This window comes from Strigops habroptila, chromosome 5, assembly GCF_004027225.2.
Source record: "Strigops habroptila isolate Jane chromosome 5, bStrHab1.2.pri, whole genome shotgun sequence".
NCBI lineage: Eukaryota > Metazoa > Chordata > Aves > Psittaciformes > Psittacidae > Strigops > Strigops habroptila.
The window spans coordinates 48,836,733-48,855,448 of record NC_044281.2 but is presented as its reverse complement, the minus strand read 5'-3'; the positions used below and the strand labels follow the sequence as shown (position 1 = coordinate 48,855,448).

At 39.5% G+C, this 18,716-nt stretch overlaps 1 protein-coding gene across 1 annotated transcript in view; it reads left to right on the top strand.

The window, feature by feature from the left end:
* Positions 1 to 18,716, top strand: part of THSD7B (thrombospondin type 1 domain containing 7B) — a 398,006-nt gene that overhangs the window by 12,190 nt on the left and 367,100 nt on the right. Inside the window, exon 3 of the mRNA XM_030486445.1 lies at positions 3,365 to 3,440. The gene's annotated coding sequence lies outside the window, so the exon portion shown is untranslated. The remainder of the gene's footprint in view (positions 1 to 3,364; positions 3,441 to 18,716) is intronic.

Below are 18,716 nucleotides of genomic sequence, written 5' to 3'. Positions count from 1 at the left end.
TAAATAAATGCTTCTCATTTTAATTTCTCATCACTCCAAAAGATTTTGGATGGAAATCGTAGTGCTTTAATATAGATAGAGCTCTGAGGTAGATTGCTGCAGTGACCAGGAGATGTTATAGATTTCCTAAATGGTGCATGGCTATGTAGCAAGTTACCCATGCACCATTTTGTCCAGAATGTCAGATGAGGTGGTGATTCGGATAGCTTTATTTGCACAGTCAGAGGTAGAAATATCAGCTGCATTCTGCCCATATGTAGGGGACTATTCACTGCTGTTTGGGTCTGTGTAACACGCTAGTCACCTTCTAGCTTGGTTGTGGGGCCAGCTGAGGCGTGCATGTGTTTAAGCAGCACCTTTTTGCTAGGTTGGCACAAAAGCCCTGGTCCTTCCCAAACAAACACTTCGCCTATGATTTTAACTCAAGTGAGGGCTTTGCTAGTTAGTGAGTGTAATTTGTATACACATTGGCTCCCTAAGGACATGAAATAAAAACAACTGTGTCCTGGTGCATATCAAAACATGCAGGCGTTAAGGATCATCCCTATAACATGATGACCAGGTGGTGGGAGCAAGATGTGGCACAGTTAAGACACATCCCTGGGTGCTTTGGAGGGGCTGTCTCTTGGGAGCTGATTATGGGAGGGCTCATCTGGATACCCTAGACCCAAGGTGAGAGCTGCTCATGCCCAAAGGACAGCAGTTTCTCTTTTTCATACACTAGGCTGGGTGACCTCTTTCTTTTGGTTTTAGAGAGACTTCTCCTTGAGCTGACAGACAGTGAGGTTACCCAAAGCCCTCCCCTGCTACTGCCCCTTGCAGAAACCGCTGTTGTTGGGGGCGTGTGTGCACAAATATTAACTATAAATATACCTAGATGCAAAATGTATATCTTTCAGCTATGCGTACTTTCTATATGAAGAAATGAAGTGCTGCAGTGTTCAGATCAAAGAGTTTTGTGGGAGGGGATTAACAATTCAAATTAAAGCAGTGTTAGTGATCTGTAACTTAACACTGCCAGATTGTCTTCAAATTGTAGACCTCAATCTCTTTTCTGTTTGTTTTCAAGATAAACCTGACAGTTTTCAGTCTAAGCTGGTTTTTAATTCCCTAGCCAAAACTGTATACCACTAAAAATAGAGTTTATAATAGAAGTTACAACTTTTAAATATGAGGCCTTCAGGATGGCTCCATTATACTGCAGTTTTGTTAATTAAAATGAAGAGGAAAAATATATATAATAGGATTGTGCTAATAAAGCATGAAATGAACAGTCTTACCTGAAGACACTTGTCTGTTTTTCCTTATTGCATGAGCAATTGTCTTTGTCTTCTTCAAAATACACTGAATTTGAGGGAAGCAGTTTTTTTGTTTTTAAAGGAAACTTCACTTTCATTCTGGCATCCTCTGATTTGTCACATAATTGTTTAGGCATTTTTGAGCATTGGATGGGAACACAGTGGAGCCTAGTTGAATAGGTGCTTCATGCTGAATTCAGATGGCCAAGTGCTACAGACTGAATCACTGGAGCTGCTGGATTAATAGGGTGGTTTTTTTTTTTTTGTGTGCTTTCAGAAGAGCTTGTACTGAAACATAACTTGTACTTCTCGCCTTAAACCTAGAGGGTTTCTCAAATAGGCTGTAATACTGTAAATCTGCAGTACAATTTGTAGACTCTTAATAGTTATCATAATGCAGAAGCACAGCTTTTATATCAATGTATATAATCAAGAAAATGGAATCTTTCTCCATGTTGTCTGAATTAAAAATTAAATCATATAACAGCAGAGGAGATCTAGAAGCTATAGGTAATATTGAACTCAATTCTTCAAGCATGATATTATGCCCCCAGCATTAATTTTTTTTTTGCATGGTTGTACTACAAATAGCTCCATTCTTCATATGCAATCTGTGCATATATATTTTTTACACATTTCCACAGAACAGAATTAGAGCTCTAGTGAAATCGATTGGAATAATCTCAGGTGTTCACAGGGTTGGGGTCTAACAAATGCAGATCTCTAGACAGTAACACCTGCATTAAATACCATTTAAAATATTACGTTTTGCTATAGTTTAAAGCATTTTGCATTAATGTTAGCATTGTTCCAAAGAATATTGCTTTTTTAAAGAGAAAATAATGCAGCTGTCGGGTTTAAATAAAGAGAAAGTTTATGCAGCAGTCAGTTTGTCTGTGCATTTTCCAAGAAAGAGAATTCAAAGGTGAGAGCAGAGCACTGGGTTCAAAAGGGCAGGGTTGCCTGACACTGAGTCGCCCATGGGACATCTGCCACTGACAGTAGTCAGCACAGCTTTCAAATGGGTTATGAAATCCTTGAAATCAAAGCAGAGGCAGGGTGTAAAATGTGTTAACTTCTGACACTTGCATGGCTCAGAGACATACCACTGTAGAAATAAAAAGTAATATTCTGAGTAAACCAAAATGACAGAACATGCATTGCAAAGTGCTGTTCAAGCATATAAAGTGCAATTCAGTCCCTAACTCAAATGAAATATCCTGCTAACTGTTATGGGTATCAGTTCTGCTCCATGGCAGTGTTTGCACAAAAGAGCTCCGGGTAAGAATGGTAAAAATTTCTCGTAACTTATCCAAACAAGTCATTAGAGCTAGTAAGGTGAGGGTTTTTTGAGTATAGCTGATCAATCCATCTGAAACTGCCGCTAAAAGGAAACAAAAATATATTTCTTGGTAAGAGTTTCCACAGCTGAAGTGGTATTTTTCCAGAGTTGAAATGTATCAGGTTTCTGATAGCCATTATTAGATGAAATACTGTTGTGAGACTTCAGTTCTGAGCTCATCTTGTCTCATTTTGCTAGAATTAAAGGGTGATTTGTGAGGTTGCTGTGGTAGGAGCAACACTAGTAATTTTTTGTTGCAGGGCTTAAGGTTTTATTGGGTGTTGTGCAAGGGAAAACAAAAAGATCTCAATGTATGTTTTCATGTCAATGTTTTTAATATAAGTAATGATGTGTTCAGAGCTCAGGCTGGCATGGGCAGTAAATGGGCATTCCTTTTTTCATTTTGGTGTTTATATAGTATAGAAAAGCAAGCTTTTTGATCACTTTCTTATTATGAAATATTTAAAAATAGTGGTAATAGTTTGGATAAAGATTTTAATCTAAAATATTAATGGATGTCTATATATTTGTCCACTCAAACTGAAATTGGATATTAATTAATAAAAAGGAAAAAAGAAAGAAAATCAAAACTTGTCTGCTCCTTCACTGGTGGTAGCAAGGATCGTATTGCAGTGCTGCTCATACTGCAAACTAGGCGCTGTCTGTTCTGATGATACCACTATCACATTCCTGCTCTTCAAACTGTTTTTCCCACTGCTTTCAGAAACGATACTGTGCCATGTACCTGCAAGTCTACAGTCAGCCAGTCTGAATCTGGGGTCTTCCTCCCATGTGTGAAGGTAAGTCTGGTCCTGATCTGCCCTTCCCTTCCCATCCCCTTCCATCCAGTGTCTGGTGCATGGCAAGGGTCAACGTGCTTCAGGAACAGAGCATTAAATTAGCTTAGCAAAAGCTCTGCTGAGCACTTGCACTGGTGTAGCAGGAGGGGAGAAACATGGTGTGGGAAAGGAGGAGGATTACCAGGGAAAGATCTTCCCTTCTTGACACTAGTGATGTGACACTAGTGAGGAGGACATAGCTGCAGCTCTTGGTGGCACTTGGTCACTGCTTCTTCCTCAGCTAAGTCTCCCTTGGACTTCATGCTCTATGTTAGCAGGACTGAAGTCAGTGCATTTTAGGCTGTCAACACTCTGGTTCATATTGTTGCAAAGTCTTGGTCCTTTGTGGAAGGAGACAGCAAATGAAGCTTTTCTCTGTAACTGCAACCAAAGAGCTTCAAGTGGAGTTTAAAGTCTCTTGAGAGTATCTGAAGTTTTAAATGGGGTGTGCCAGATACTGTGATGGGAAGTGGATCCAAAATGTCATGCTTCTGGGGCAAGACATAAAGTCTCTAATCCGGTTACTAGGAACAGACATAATCACACACATGAAAGACTCTTTTTATGATACGGAGTGTATGAGTAACTTGGCTTGACATGTGTGATCAAAGTTTTTGTGTCTCACATAGTATTTTAGCCATGCTGTGAGCTGCCTGAGTATTTATCCTTGTCTCTGCAAGGTGCTGCTGCAGATTCAGTGTCTTGGTAAGTGCCTGCTCTGGCTGCTGTCACACATTTGACTACAATGCATCTATACCTTAAACTTGTGTTTTTTATTTCCATAGAACATTTCCACTTGGGTTCACATTTAGATTCTTAGCTAGTATATCAGACAGTGCTAACTGGGTGTTTCTACAGTTGTTTTTATCAGTGTTTTTCTTTGTGGAGTGAGTGAGACTCTCCGGGTACACCTCTGGGATAAAGATAAAATTTGCAATTGGGAGCCATATCATTTAAGCAAAATTCAAACTCTTCAAAAAGGAATAAACAGCAGGAATGATTTGATTTTCAAATCATGTTAGAGGGAAAAGTTTATTCAACAAGAACAGAAACAAATCTGTTTGTATGTTTGGTTGGGGTTTTTTTTTTGCCAGACATCAGATTCAGGATATCAAATGGATTATTATTGGTTCTTATCTAAGTTTAGAAACAGCTGTGAATATATAATGAATACCACAGAGATTTCAGTGTTTATTGGTTTACTGGTTTATTGATGCTTCACTTGCTTGTCTTTGCAAGTGGTGCCATTTATGAACGCTTGGCTAATCTCCAAAGACAGTCTAGATTTGTTCCATTTATTGCTCTTCTGAGTTTGCCTTTTGGCAAAAAGTCTCAGATCAGGAGACATTTGCATATCAAGGCTCACAGGTCTGCTTTGAAAAGCTGCCAGGTCTTGGAAGTCATGAAGCCTCTCACTGTAAATTAAGGGAACAATAACTGAATGTATTAATTCTAATTCTTAATTTTTTTTTTTGGTAATGGGCATCCTTAATTTTGCCACAACTTTATGAAACTAAATAGATATTACTATTGCATCCAGTGTTCTGCCTTTCACTAAGGGGAAGTACAAGGAAATACTGCAGAGGGGAAGGTATTTTAGACATAAGTTAGAATAAAGTTTAGATTTATTATGCTGATAAGAAAACAGCCGGCACAACACTGGTCATGCTGCTGCTGATGTCTGTAAGCAAAGGTCAAGCGGAGTTGTTTCATCTCTTCTAGAGGTTTCTGAAGCTGCCACATAAATGATGGTTTATGTTGGTCAGCGGAGCAGGGATTGCTGCACAGACTATTAACTACCAGTGCAGGAAGAAAATAGCTTTAACATGTCTGCTTCTTGGGTGAACGCAGTCTAGCAGCAAACAGAACAGCTAAGCAAGGACAGCTTTGGGTTTGATTCATTGGAGACTGTTGGCTGGATAGGCTTGTGAGCAGGCTGTAAGCACCCTGGTGGCAGTGGCCTCCATAGGGTAAGTTGAGGATACTGTAAGTGATTAATTAGAAATGTCTCTTCTGAAGGAGCTTCAGCCTGCAAAAGGGGAGGGAAAGTGCTCTGGAAGGAATGATGAAGTGATGTTGATGAGCACAAAAAGCTAGAACTGGCAGATAGTAGTGGTTAGAGAGGCAAAATCAAATGCTTATAAAGGGCATGCTTGGGCTGGAGAAGAGGAGGGGTTGGGGTTGCTCTGAGCGTAAGGATGCAGAGGACTAAGGACCTGCTGGCATGGCCTGACAGGGAGTGCCAGAGAGCAACTGAATTTCTGGGCGTCCAGCATTTACTTCTGTACCCACACCCTTGCTTGTGTGTCAGAGGAGAGCTGGACTTGTGGTTATTGACAACAGTGGCACTACTATCTCAAGTCAAGCACCCCAAAACCACTAGTCACTCTTCACAACTTAGAAATGATTGACGTGTAGAGAACTCATCAGTTCAGAAGAGCAAGGGAATTAAAAGCCCCAGCTGCCTGGACTTATTTAATATTTATTCCAGACCTGTGCAGTGCTTCTCCCTCTGAAGATCAATTCCAATTTTTGCTCATTTGGTCCATCTTTGAGCTAAATACAGAGATGTCTTTTACAGGAAGAAAAGGAGAGCCATCAGCATGTAGTTCAATGGTAAGTGTGCATATTAGTGTATTGCACAGTTTGTTCTCTTAACAAACAATCCATAAATGAGCTTTTTTCTTTTCACTTTGCGCTATAGCAGAGTTTAGATTTTATAAGCTGGCCAGCTTCTTTCTGTTCCCCAAATTCTCCTATGGTGCCATAATTGCCATATTAAAATGTCAACAAACATATATATTTATAAGGTTCTCATTATGGAGTCCAAACAGTGACTATTCAGTTCTGTAGTCTCTATATTATAACACGGTTATATTTCATTTTCTCAATGTCACATTTTTATTGATTTCTAATATTGGTGCCATACTAAATATCTTATTCATGTGACCATAATCTTGTAGGTCTAAGGTATAACTGAATAAGCATTGGACAGGTGTGGCTTGCATCCTGATACCTAAAATGATTTATAATGTTTATAATGTCTTAGCTGTTACATATTCTATATTTCACAGGTGTGTCATATGCCACTGAATACTCTGACAGTGAGGTCCTTTAGTCTTCATAAGGCGTTTAAGTGTATTCTGTGTTTCCTATCAGTCTAAAAATTGCTGTTCCTTTCAGTTAACATCTCTTTCTTTTCTTGCCTCAGAATTTTTCCCCCGTCTATGACTATATTGATTGTGTCACTCATCCTTTCTTACCAAATGATTTTTAGTTGCGTTGTTGGGACTTACATACTGATTGTAGTCTCCTGGATCAGCTTTTTCAATGTGACACTGATACAATGAAGGTAATGCTTAGGAGATGAATTCTAGCAGTGGAAGTTACGTGGACAGACTTGAACAAGTGAAACATGAAGTTTCAAAGACTGGAAGGCAAATAAAACCCCCTGAAATTTCAGTTCTGCTGTGAAGGAGAGCCTGACTTGTGACTTGGGTATGCCTTACCTTATTGCAATAATACTGTGGGAAATAATACTGTGAGTGACTTTCCTCTGGAATTGAAAGCGGGAAAGATGTCTGAGTGCAAATGGATACAGCTCCTGTTAGCTGCTGGTGTGTGCAGAGGTCAAGAGAATTTGCTTTGTACAAGATAAGGTTCATGAAGACTTGTGATTTCCTGCTTTGTGTAGTTTGCCTTACGTGTCATCTTCCTCTAAGATTAAGGGGTGGTGCCGTGTAGCTAAAGCCAAAATATAAATTGTGTATTTTGGAAAACTGAAACATTCTGCTGAAAGACTGATTTTACTTTAATAGTAGTTTTTTATCAAGGATACATGAAGCTCAAGTCTTGCATAGAGAAGTGGTGTGGAACAGGGTCAACAAGGTATAAAATTGTAGATCAGCTCAAATATAGACCTAAATCTTTAGGTTTTCTCTTTCACTAACCTCTTTTAATGGTCTGAGTGTTAGCTGCATGAAGCTTTCACTATTTTCCTCAGACTCCAAAGATGTTGAATGTTCTTCTAAATCTTTTATTTTTCCAACAAGGTAAAAAAGTAGTGTAGTTTCACTTCAGTATCCATTTACTTGCAATGATGAATCCTCTGGCACTCTTAAATAAGAATTTAATGTCAAGTTTACCTTTCATCCTTAACTCATCTAGACATTAACTGATCTATAAAATTCACTTGAGGATTCATTGCCAATTATAAAACTCTTGTTCTGAATTGTGAATTTTTTTATATTAAAACATTTCAATCAATAAACTATCTTCACATCAAACAAATGATAAATCAGTGATCGACTGCCAGTTCATCTGGTTCATTCAGGTTTGCATTTTATCACTTTGTGGACTAGGAAGATAATAGCGAGATTCTTCTGTTGATGACACCAATGAAAACCCTGACTAATTGTTGCAGTGAATGGCCCTAGTCTGCATTTTCACACATCATTGAACAAAATACAGTCCAGAGTGCAGAGGAGAAGGTAGCACATAGGGGAAGCTATGAAGGATGGAAGTGTCATAAAACTCAAAGCAACTGGGCTTGGTTAAAAATCCTTGGAGTCTTGCTTTGCTACAGTCAGGACAAAAACATAATCTCTACTCTAAGGCAACACTGTGCATCTGGATCCTTTGCTGAATTCTGATGAAAATGTCAGTGGTTTGACTGTGTCAGGCCAAGAGCGCATCTACCCTGACTGCTGGATTCTGCATTCTCCCTGCCGCTAGGAGGGAGCCGCTCTAGAGACAGTTGCTGACCACTGCTGCTGGCATCTCTATCACACTCATGGGTACCTGGATGATAAAGCCTTACCTTCACATGCAACAGTAGCCAAAAATTGAGGGTCACAGCTTCAGCTGTGACCCCTTCTCTGTAGCTTGCCCTGCTCATTACCCCAAGAGCCAGCACTACTGTGCAAAGACTCTCTACCATACCTCCTGGGAAGAAAGCCTTCAGCAGGAATGAGTTAGAGCAGAATCCCTCTTCTTCCCCTTATTGCTGCCTTATTCCTCCACCAATTAACCCTTTGTCTGTACTTGTGTGCTGTATTCCTCTTCCCTTATATTCTCATCTGTGCCATCAAGTCATACCATTTCTCCTCAACTCCTCCCTGCAGCCTGAGGTTCTGGACCCTGTTCTCATGTCCTCCTCAAAGTTGACTATCCCTGCTCCCATCCTTGATTCTCAAAAGTCTTCTCCTTCCTGAAACCACTCCCAGTGTAATGTTTTGGCAGAAGAGTATCTGGGGACGGAGAGAGGGTTCCAACCATATCTGCCCTGCCTGTGGGGACCAGATGCTGGGGACAGACTGCAGGAAGGAGGGTTTCTTACCCTGATGCTCATGTCTCTGTCCCTTGAGCATTGCCATCTTTGAAGCAACACTGAGAGATGCAGGTCACCAGGTTCTGGTTGCCGCAGGATCCTTATTTCTCCCCTGTGGCTGTCTTCCCTCTTCGATCCCTGATTTTTTCACTTCTTTCCTTAATAATTGATTTTTCACCAAGTCTAAATGCCCTGCTGTCCCTCCCACCCCTTGCTGAGAAACTTTTGGTTTTGTTAGGGACAAGCTAATGCCCATTCCTTAAGAGGGACTTCAATAGAAGTGGGCCAGTACTTATGCTCTGGGTGAAAGCAGACCGACGAAGTCTCCATGGAAGAGCAAAAATCAAATCCCCACATCCAGCTAGAATGAGAGGAAAATATGGAAGACTTTCATTTGCTGTTTGGTTAAAGTTTGCTGGTATGTTTCATGATCTTAGAGGCAGATGTCATGGTAAAATTAAAAAGAAGAAGAGAAAAAAAAAATTGCCCAGATGTCTGGAGTCAGAGGAAAGCTGCTGTTTGGGGACCCTGATAGGACAGGAAGGTTTAATGAACTGCTGCCTGACTGACAGTCAAGTCCCAGTATCTGTTACTGCCTGACCTCCGGCTCAGTTAGGTGTTAGCCCATTACATTAGCTTTCATATGCATAACCATCCCCATCCTTGTAGCTCTAATATTATTTGAAAGGAACTGAAGTGAAAATATTGTCAAGACTCCTCTTTACCTTGAGGAAGGAGTAGAAAGAAATGATGTGAGAAGCTGTATTTGCAATGAATCACTCCCAGAAAATAGCTTATTGCAGAGACATCCATGAAAGCAAACCCAGGATGAAGAGCACGTGTATGAGACCAGCAGATCTATTAATTGAGGTTGTCCAAGAACCAAAGAATCAGTAAGAATCAACAAGAGGAGGTTTTGCACTTATTGCTGGAAAAAATGTCAGCGTCTGCTGGGGAATTCTAACTGCCCTTTGATAATAACTGCTAAACCCTGGAGTTTTCAGGATTTGCAGGTGCTGTGTGGATCTAACTCATGTGTTTTCTTACCCGTAGTGTAGATTTCAGTTTATATTTTTTGTTAAAGTTTCTGTAACTGCTGCTAAAACCCTCACATTTAACCAGCAGACATCCGTTATGAAGTTTTTCAATGTATCATTCATGCAGAGTATTGAACATAAACCAGGATTACTCCTGTCTGAAACATTCTGAATAATACATTTTTAAATGCTTTTGTATTTTCTGGAAAACAAGGGCACAAAGGTAATGTAGGTGTTTCTTTATGGTGGTTTATCTCAGTATTTTGAAGAGTATTTTCAAGAGGGATATCACTGTATGAAGGCTTTAAAAAAGAAGCAAAACAAAGCATTGCAACCATTGATGGCAGTGACTTGGAAATGTTAAACAATAAATATAAAAAGGCTGTAGTGTTCTGTGATAGGTCTGTGTATTTTATTGACAAATGCTTTGATGTTAAAAACTCCCATTGTAATATTTTTTCAGAATGGAACACTTTATTTTTTTTATTATCCAAACTGCTTTGAAAATATTTTGTTGTTTCCATTTTTGCAGTTTATGTAGTATAATAACAATGCTTAGGAAAAAAAAAGCTAAACACTTCTTATAGGGGCCAGAGACTTTTCTGAGAGCAAATGTTTGCAATAGTAACAATGTATTTTTCTTTGAAATGGAGAAGAAGAAACAGTTATTTTCGGGCTTTTCTGTGAAAAGGGCAATTTCACATTGGGCAACTAAAATACTGGTTGTACACCCATGTATCAGTGAAATAGATTCTATAGTTGCTTTTCAGCTGTTGCATACTTAGGCTATGCTAATACCCTCGGTTTCTTGGGCTTACCCTGCCTTGCTGTCAACTTACCAGAGCAACAATCACTCTACCTACTTCTTGATATTGCTGGGCTTTAGATCACTGTGGGTATGTCCTCATTGCTAACTAGTATCTGAAATACTTGGGGTTTTTTTCAGTCTGTATGGAGATTTGTGCAGCTTTCTCTCAGGAGAAAGGAGCTTGAAGCTAGCTTGGATGTGACTGCTATACGCTGCAGTCTGGGGTGTTTCCCGTATAATTGCCTGTCATGAGACAAGAGTTGTAGTTTCTCACCTTGTTATTTGATGTATGTCAGAGCTGAAGCCCTTTGTGCTGGGAGAAATCGGAGGTGGTTTTGTTGGGGTTTTGGCTCCAGCTAGGGGTGTCTAAATGTTTCTACAAGGAAACAACAGTTTTGTTAGATGCTCCTCTTACACTTCGGAGCATCTTGGAATCATCTGAAGTCAGAAGGGTTGTCCTGGCTTTGTCTTGGTGTTCGTGTTCTGTTGTACTCAAGCTCTGTGTAGGTTTTGAATGGCTGTAGGTATGGAATATTTTATCCCCCACGATGTTCCTTTTTTTTTTTTTTTTGTCTGCAGAAGTTTCTCTCTTTTGGAGAAGATGAGTACATTACCCTGCCCAAATAACATGCCTTTGAGTGTGAGAGTATACTGTGAGGCACACACTAAAGACACTATAAATAGTGAATCATCTGTCTCAGACAAACCAGCTTCTATAATGGAATCAGTTGGATAGGTGCCATTTATCCTTATCATTTTTCTACTAAAAGTTTTACATTACGGGAAAAAGACATGAAAAAATGTTTTCTAGCTGCTTGCCCATCATCCTTGAACCAAGATTTATACAGGAACTGATCTTTGTATCTTTAACATTTATTGGTATTAATAACATAGGAGTGTAACAAATAGACAGACTCACCATTTTTGCAAGATGTCAAAGAGGTCAGGAATTATTTCTTTTTTTTTTTTTTCTTTCTTCTTGGAAGTCACAAGGTCATATATGAAATTATGTTTGGGAGGAATATCAAGAAAGCTAGAAAAGCTGCTGCCTTTCCTATTGAGCTGTTTAGCGTGCTTTACTAATGAGTTACAGTGAAAAAAGCCAGGCGAATGAGAACACAATTATTTATACTAGATTTGCAACACTAGATGTGAAACGGCTACACCAGCTTAAGAAGCACCCAGCTGCCTCCCCTTGTCTCGGTCAGTGAATTCCTGCCTGTGCTGTGGTTGATTGTGCAATTGTTTGAGGCAGCAGCATAAGTTAGAGCAATAAAATGATCTGGGTAAAGTAGGTTTTAGCTTGGATAATTTTACTGATCTGTACTGTGGCACCACAGGGGGACGGCATCCCTGGGAGGTGGCAGATTGAGATGGAAATTGGAAGGAACAGCTGAGAGCAGGGTGGAAGAGCAGAATCTTCGTAGATTAATTTTGGCATAGTCTTGGTATGTCCAGACCTGGAATAAATAATTAGTAGCACATGAACTAGCTGTGTAACTTATCTTGTATTGCCTCATCTGGTTTCCTATTTTATTGGTCCATGTAGCTCAGAATGTAAAAAAAATAATAGCAAATTGTCTTTAAATGGCATAATTATTCACCATACCATTACTCACCTATTAGGGTAAACTTTAACAGCCTGATGGATAAGTAGTTGGAAAACCTGTGTCAGAAAGACCCAAAACCAGCAACAGCAATGGGTGGGTGTGTGTGTGGGGGTGTGTGTGTGTCTGTGTGTGTGTGTGTGTGTGAGGGTGGGGGGAGGTGGGGGAAGGAGCTGCCTCAGAAAAATAGGTTACAATGTAACTATAGAAAGCTGAATATAAAAGGAGTCAAGACTGATTGTCTGGCAGGAAAAAGATAAGGAAAAAACAAAATGTGAGGTGCAATAAAAAACCAATGATGGTAAAAGTAAACCAAAATGGTTTTCTGACTTAAGATCAGTCATTTTATTGATTTTTAAAATAAAAGGTCTATTTTATTATGTATGCCTGAATATACCAGCCAAAACCTAAAACCACAAATGCTCAGATAGCCTCAGGCAGTCCCCAGCCCCCTGGCCAATAACTCTTGTGTGGCTTATGCTGCAAGTGCAAGAGTGTGTGTTCTCTGCTTGCAAGGTCATTTATCAACAAAATCCCAAAGAACAGCATAAAAAGGGTCAAAAATAAGCTCTTTTGGTTCTACTCTAGGCAAATCACTGAACTTCTGTTAAAAATCAAAACAATTGCAAAAAGTCAGGGTGAAAGTTTAAAAAGATACAGTCCAAAGACATGTGATTACTACTCTGTGTTTAAAAGCTGCTTCTTAAATTTTGTTCTGCAGCAGCAGAGGTAGCGTAGTGTTTAACAGCTCAGATTTGTCTGACAGAGGAAATCCAGGGATAAAACCCCTTTTCAAGTAAAGCCATGCCAAAGACCATGAAAGAAAAATACAGACAGATGGCTGTCACTGGGGGTGTCTAGAAAAAAATTGATCCCTTAATCTGGTAATTTCTTTATATCTACAAATGGTATAATTCTGTTTCCTTCAGTGCAATTATACCAACTTAGGCCTGCTAAGCATTTTGACCATTGAGGCTAGGTCTGCACTGAATGAATCTTCCAATAATGAGTTTGAGAGTTGAGATTCAATAAGTCATGTTCTCTTTGATGCCAAAATGCTTGTAGCACATCTAGAAATGCAGGGCACTTGATCCTGCCAAACAGCACTTGCTTTTGTTGAGGAAGTTCCAGATACAATTGCAGAATGTGAGATGGGTTAAGTCTGCAACAATTGATCACTTGAGCCCTCTTTAGGAAGGTGGGAAAGGCATTGAGTCTAGCAGTGCTGCTGAACTGTCTCCACTCCACTCTGGAGATGTGACTCATTATTTGAGTGTGGCTGTGCTATCTCTAAACTGATGTAAACATGATCACTGTTAGCAGTTACTGGCTGGGAAAGGTGGTGTTATTGGACATCTATGCTCATTTGGAGCAATTTACGACCAGTGATGCGGTGGGTTAGGGTTGGGAAAGCATTTTGCCTGTAGCCACTTGTTGACTGAGAGACATGGAGTTAATCCCACTAATTAATTGTTCTAGTGCCCTAGGGCTGGCTCCTGTTTCCTGGACATCATTTTCATAGCAGTAGTCCTCTGTGGGAGTTGCATGAATACCTACAAAATGGTTGGAGACAGAATGAAACAAAACCCTTTCTGCATTTTCAAGAGAAAGGAGAACATTCAGTGCAGTCCAGCCCTCTGAAGTTATCCTGTTGACCACTGGGGCTCTGTAGGTCGTAAGTTGAAAACTTCTGCATTTGATCATGCATTGTAGTCTTTTAGTCACATTTTCAATTTGTTTCTCGGGTTCATATTCCTTGTGCTTATACATGAGTCTTATGTGGGTGTTGGACTGTGTACGGTATTTGGAGAATGGCAGAAAATCCAAATACCTTAATATTTCACTTCAGACTCTAAAATTAGCTTAATAAAAATTTCATAAAAACACCATTTGAAAGTTAGCCTTAGACTGAATGAAAACTGACTGTATTATAGTGAAGAGAATAATGGTGTGGCTTATCAGAATCTTATGTATAATTAGTGAAAAAACAGGTATTTATTGGTGTTTTAGCTTACATATATGTATATAAAATGAAAATGAATAGTATTATCAAAGTTTGGAGAATTTTTCCTGATTTTGAGTTGTCCTTGTACTGAGAACTTACTAGAGTAGACCTCGAATGTATTCAAGTGATCAAAATAAAACTAAAGACTCCTGAGTAGACTTAAAACATGACTCTGGGTGGCTGAGATTAGTACTTGAAACCAGCTTTTTACGGAGGGCAATGCCATAGGACCCCAGTGAGAGCTTGTATTTAGTCTTTCTGCCACTAATGGTCTGTGCACTGAGTCACAAAAAGGTACTCAGGTATGGTAATAACTCATGGTAGAAATCCTACATGAAATTCTTATAAAAACAAAGATTGCGTGCTTAAAAACTGACAGCCTGACTGAATGCAGATTGAAGCTCTGACTTCAAATGGAAACACAGAATCTTTCCAAGGGTTTCTGTTAGAACTGACACTTTACAAAAAGGGCTCTGGACAAATCTAAAAATAGTCAGGCATTGCTTTCTGGCTGGTAGCAGAAAGAGCAGATAAGTAAAAAAGAGTCATGGATGAAAGGGGAAAAAGCTTCTTTCCATTTCACAAAATAGTAGTATTTGTAGGTGTAACTACAGTATCCTCGAGTAAGAAGAATGGAAATGTTTCCTAGACAGTGCCCTAGACCTAAATTAAACTGTGCTTTGCTCAGGCAATGAGTAAACTGAAACACTTCTTTCTTAACGATGGGCCATTTTGCTTGGCAAACTGCCTTGCTGCTTTAAATGGTGAAACACTTGATAAAACTATTCTTTAGTCTGGTAGTGCTTCAGGAAAATTAACCCATTAGTCAGATCAGAACAGGCTGTCAGTCTCCTATGCAGTGATATGGCTGGTATTGCCAGTGACTGCCATCAGCCTGATCACTTTTGCTTCCACGATTCTGTATTACAAGAGAAATTCAGCTATTGCAAAGTTATTTTTATGCTATTGCAAGGGTAATATCTCAAAAGGGATGCTCCACCTGATATTTATTTTGCTTATCTGAAGAGATACTGCAGAGCAGAGCAACCACTAGCTGTGTTCCTGCAACATGGATGAATGCGTCTGTTAAGATAACAACTATTCCAGCACAGTGTGCTCTCTTCATCTTCCTGTCCCCTTATTCATTGACCTGCTATCATACCCATACCTGGAAAATTCAGGTCAGCCAGGCTCCTTTCAGGCAAAACAAAGCTTAGTGCTTCAGTAACACCCCCTGCCCTGCTATTAGCAGGGAATGAGCTCTGTTTCTCCCCATGTGAGGAAGGTTCTCAAATGTCCCTGCCTTGTGAGTCATCACGGAGAAGACCGGCATGAAAGGTTGCATGGCTCCCACACCCACACACCTCCATCCTCTCTCGTACAGACTCCCTATTAATGGAGAGACTTCATTAAAAGGACTAAACCTTCCCTTAGAGGATCAATTAGCAACTTTAAAGTAGAATAAAGAAAGACAGAAACCGTTGCAGAGCCCTTCTGCTAGTAGCTCTCCTTCTCTGAGAAAAATTCAGGAGTAAGCAAGTGCCTGACAGATGATGGAGAGCTTTCTGTCTTCGTTCCCCTTTTAACACTTCACTGTAATTACTGGAGTGTTACTGGTCACAGCAATCCAGTTAGAATTGCAGCAGTGCTTCTATTAACAATTTCTATTTCCAGAGCTTTTCAGCTCAGCTGTAAATACTTGCTAACGGGTACGGTTTGGCACAGAAGTCCATCCTTAAGGAGCAAAGTTCAGAATGATTTTTCTATGCACTTGTTCTAAATCTCAATATTTCATGACTGCACAGGAAAAATACAAGTTTTGCTAATCTAATACAGCAGTTTCTATGTCTATGACTTTGAGTGAAGAGTTCAGACATAAAATCCAGTGTAACCCTTGGGTCTGCCAGAAATACCTTATTATCCCTACCAATCAATTGGTAACATCTTGGGAAATGTGTTTTGATAATTAAAAGTTAACATGCAACTGTGAATGAATACTGAAATCTTTTTGATAAGTATAGCAAAGTCAGAAGGCTTAAAGTACCCTTGGAAATGCCCAGCAAATGCCCATAAATTCTCTTATTTAGGAATTTATCTATATAGCTGAATCTAGGTCGTAATTAGATAGCGTTGCCTGGTGTGTCTTTAAATTTTCTGGCTACGTTATTTTTACTTTTCTTCATATTATTGCTCTCCTAAAATTGCTGTTAAGTGTTAAGTTTCTCAAAAATCAAGTGTATTTTTCAATACAGTTTGCTATCATTAATTTCACACAACACAATGCTAAGATTTCATGAAATAACTGACTTCATCACATTTCATTGTATAACATTTCGTGAGAAAAATGATAAAAATGTCTCAGTCCAAAATGTAGTTTGAATAAGCTGCAGATTTGAGTGTGTTAAGCTGCCCTTATACAGCTTTGATTTGTGTGACCAGCACTTACTCAGCAGTTCAGTATAACTCTTATTGACCTTGGCAGCTGTCACATCGCTTGCCGGATTTTATGTCGCTGGAGGTGTCAATGTTCAGGGGGAAAGATGTGCAGAATATGTGTGGTTTTATTTGCAGGCGGGAATGAGGTAGAACCAAAACTGCATTTCCAACTGCATTATTTCACAGATGACAGTCACAGGGGACCTGTGACCAACTTTAACCTTTTAACAGTATGCATAAATTAAGGCTACGGGAGAATACTGAGCTGCCAATTATAGAAGCTGTAGTTCTAGGGTCTTTGATTGGCATATTCTCCCCTATCTGCCCCATGACAAAAATGAAAACCAAAGGCCTTACAAAACATTTACTGAGAGCAGAAACTCATAGAAACTTAGCTCCAATTAAATATAATGTGCAAAGTAAGTAACTAAAGCTTCCATTTGCTACTGAATACCCAGAGTGAGAAGGTGGAGCAGAACATAGACTAACATTCCAGTTCCCTTTCTTCCTTAAACAAATACCTGATACATTTTTTTGGCCTAAAACTCCTCGTGCAGAATGCAAAAAACTAAGTCTAATATTGACCTTCTCCAAGGCAGTCAAGTTCATCCTGAATCCTTATCTGCATAATGGTTGTGCAATAAACAGGTGTGGCGTAGCAGTATTTGTAATATAAAATATAATGCTCTTTGAGTGTCTTGAATGTCCTCTTGAGAGCATCCCAGGGTGAGTTTGAATTTTAAGTTTGAATACTGTTGTACCTCAAAGCTTTCTTTGGGAACATGCTTCTGTGTGGTATGTAAGATCCTCATTATCCACAGCCTGCTCCGAACTTTGTGTGCTGAAAAGGTTTACTCCTTCCCAACCTGAGCTCTGTGGGTTGTATCCCCTTTGGATGCCTGGAGCTGTGTGCTAGAGGCACATGTTCAACTCTTACTCCAGCCCTGCAAGAGACTTGCACGAGCAAGATCATTCATGCTCTTAATAAGGTTTTGTGGAACAAATGTAAGAATGATGATCCCCATGGCTTGGGGAAAAAAAAATTCTACTGTGAACCGTTATGCTCATCTCCGTTTTTTTGGCAGTTTTATCTGGGAGGTGTATTGTATACTTCTCTACTATTAGAGCACTTCGTTTGCAGGCAAGGCTTTGTGTCAGAGTGCCTAGTTCATCAGTGAATAATAGTACATGAATAAACTGCTGAAGATGTGAGTCACTATATAGCTGAAAACTTGTTCTCATCCTGACTGTCTCTAGCTTCAGTTATGGTATTTAGAGTGAGGATGAGCTGCTGGAGTAAACGTGTCAAAGAATTAAACTCCTTCACAAAACTTTGCAGTAATACAACCTCTGCTACTTGCTCTGCTGACTTTTTTTCTTTTTGTCTCTCTCGGGGTTTTTTTTTTTTTTCTTTTTTCTTTTTTTTTTTCTTTTTCCTGGCGTATTTTTAATGCTGTTGCTCAATCTGACCTGCCAGTCTCATGCCACTACTGCTCATGAAATATGCCTGAGAAATGGCTTGTGGATGTTGCCTGCTGGTTGCCCACATAAATGTCCTCAGTGTTAGCCACTGGAGCACTGTGCCAGCTCCTGCAGTAATTCTTGGTGACAGATGTCACCTTTTTGAATGGTTCAAAGCCATCTGTGACACTTTTGACCTTGTATTGATTAGCCCTTTGTTTTTCTAAGGTTCTAGCAAATAATGATGCTAATCCAGATAAACCAAGTCACAACTGAAGGTCAGCATTGTCTAGATGCCAGCTTCCAGCTACCTCCTGATGGGAGCTGAAATGTACCAGAAAGATTGCTTATGGTTTTAGCATACTTTTATGAGGGACTTATTTATTGATATAATTCTCTAAATGCTGATTTTGATCACTGCAGTTAATTGTGCATGATTTCCCAAAAGATGTAAAAATGCAACAATTCATTTAAATATAGATAAATTACAGAATTTAAAAGTTGCAGACTGATTTCAGTCTCTGTTACACCAGTCCATTTGTCTTGGACCCAGT